This window comes from Penaeus vannamei, chromosome 7 (assembly GCF_042767895.1).
Source record: "Penaeus vannamei isolate JL-2024 chromosome 7, ASM4276789v1, whole genome shotgun sequence".
Lineage (NCBI taxonomy): Eukaryota > Metazoa > Arthropoda > Malacostraca > Decapoda > Penaeidae > Penaeus > Penaeus vannamei.
The window spans coordinates 5,449,082-5,451,581 of NC_091555.1; positions in this window are offsets into that span (position 1 = coordinate 5,449,082).

Consider the following 2,500-nt stretch of genomic DNA (forward strand, 5'->3'; position numbering starts at 1 on the left):
TATTCCCCCACCTCATGATTTCACATGACTGGAAACCTCAATGGAATTCATCCGCGACTGTCTCAACGGCAGTAAAACTATTGTACGGGAACAAGAAAGGCCATTTTTCCTACGTCTGGCAGATCAGGCGTGAGTGAGATTGCGGGTGATGACTCAGGACGATGCCGGGGCTGAGTTCGTTATGAATGAGTTAAGGTTATTCATCTTTTTTATGTGTGTGTGTGTGTGGGGGGTGTTTGTTTGTGTGTATGTGTGTGTGTTTATGTGTGTAGGTTTGTTTGTTTGTTTGTGTTTATGAGTGTGTTTGTTTATTTGTTTGTGTGTGCATTTGTGTGTATGTGTTTGTTTGCATGTGTTTGTTTATTTGTGTGTTTGTTTGTGTGTGTGTGTTTGTTTGCATGTGTTTGTTTATTTGTGTGTTTGTTTCTATGTGTGTGTGCGTTTCTTTGTTTGTGTTTGTGTGTGTGTAAGTTTCTTTATTTATATTTGTGTAAAATTGTTTGTTATTGTTTGTTTGTTTGTGGGTGTTTGTGTTTGTATGTGTGTTTGTTTGTTTGTGTGTCTGTTTGTATGTGTGTTTGTTTCTTTGTGTGTCTGATTGTGTGTTTATTTGTGTATGCATTTATTTGTTTGTGTGTTTGCGTGTGTTTGTTTGTTTGTTTGTATTTGTTTATGTATGTGTGTGTGTTCATTCGCTGGCGCGCTGCCGAGCGGGATGAAATAATTATGTGATATCAGTGGCGTTGAAAGATTGTGTTTTATTTACAACGAAGACCGTGATTGTAGCTTTAACTTTTATTTGGTTGTGTTTTCGTTATTGATGTTGTTGATGTCTTTCTGTTTGGTTGTCTCTTCATTCTCTCTTTCTCTCTCCCTCTCTCTCTCTCTCTCTCTCTGTTTGTGTGTGCGTCTCTCTATCTCTCTCTCTGTCTGTCTCTCTCTCTCTCTCTCTCTCTCTCTCTCTCTCTCTCTCTCTCTCTCTCTCTCTCTCTCTCTCTCTCTCTCTCTCTCTCTCTTGTTTTGCGTTTTTATTTTTTTCTTCTTTTTTTTTTTTTTTTTCTCCTTCTCTCTCTCTCGCTCTCCTTTTTTTTTTTTCTCCCCTCCTTTCTGTGTGTGTGTGTGTGTCTGTTTCTCGCTGTGTGTGTGTGTGTGTGTATGTCTGTTTCTCGCTGTGTGTGTGTGTGTATGTGCGCGCGTTTCTCTCTCTCTCTCTTGCTATATGTCGAAGGCAGTCCACAAAAATATTGACGAACTTCCTGTGGCAACAATATTTCCTATTCTGGTCATCAGATTTTTCTTTCCATTTTTTTTTCTTTTCTTTCTCAGTGTTAGTTTTATTGTTTTTGTTTTTGTATTATTCATTTTGAATTTGTCGTTGTCATTGTTCTCTTGCTATTGCTTTCGCTTTATTGTTGTTGATGTTGTTCATGTTTTCATTGTTGTTGTTGTTGTAAATAAACGCAAATATAATAGATTTAAAAAAATACAACACTAACAATAAACTAAGAAAAAAAACATGCATAATAATCCACAAAACAAACATACAGAAATCCGAAAAGCAAACAAACTCCTCAGGTCTAACACACAGACACAAGCAAACAAACACATTCCTGAATCCACCAAACAAATAAACAGATAAGCAGAAATATCCATCAAACACCCAAACAGACAAACAATCACATTCACCAGAAACAAAAACAAAAAAAAAAAAAAAAAAAAACAATCACATTCACCAAAAACAAAAACAAAACAAACAAAAAAAACAATCACATCCACCAAAAACAAAAAAACAAAAACGAAAAAAAACAATCACATTCATCAGAAACAAAAACAAACAAACAAAAAAAAACAATCACATTCACCAGAAACAAAAAACAAAAAGCAAACAAACAAATACAAAAAAACATGAACAAATACATTCGTAGATCCGACAAACACACAAACAAACAAACACATCCACAAAAAAACTGACAAATATCCAGACAAACATTCAAACCCATTTCCAAATCCTACGCACAAACAAACACATCCACAAGAGCTAACAAACATCCATTACAAACAAACAAACACATTCCTGGATCCAACAAACACAGAAACAAACAAACACATTCCTAGACCCAACAAACACAGACACAAACAAACACATTCCTGGACCCAACAAACACAGACAGAAACAAACAAACACATTCCTAGACCCAACAAACACAGAAACAAACAAACACATTCCTGGACCCAACAAACACACAAAAACAAACAAACACATTCCTAGACCCAACAAAAGCACAAACAAACAAACACATTCCTGGACCCAACAAAAACTGACAAACAAACACATTCCTGGACCCAACAAAAGCACAAACAAACAAACACATTCCTGGACCCAACAAACACAGACACAAACAAATAAACCAAACTCCTGGATCAACAAACACACACACAAACAAACAATCATTCCTGGACCCAACAAACACACAAACAAACAAACACATTCCTGGATCTA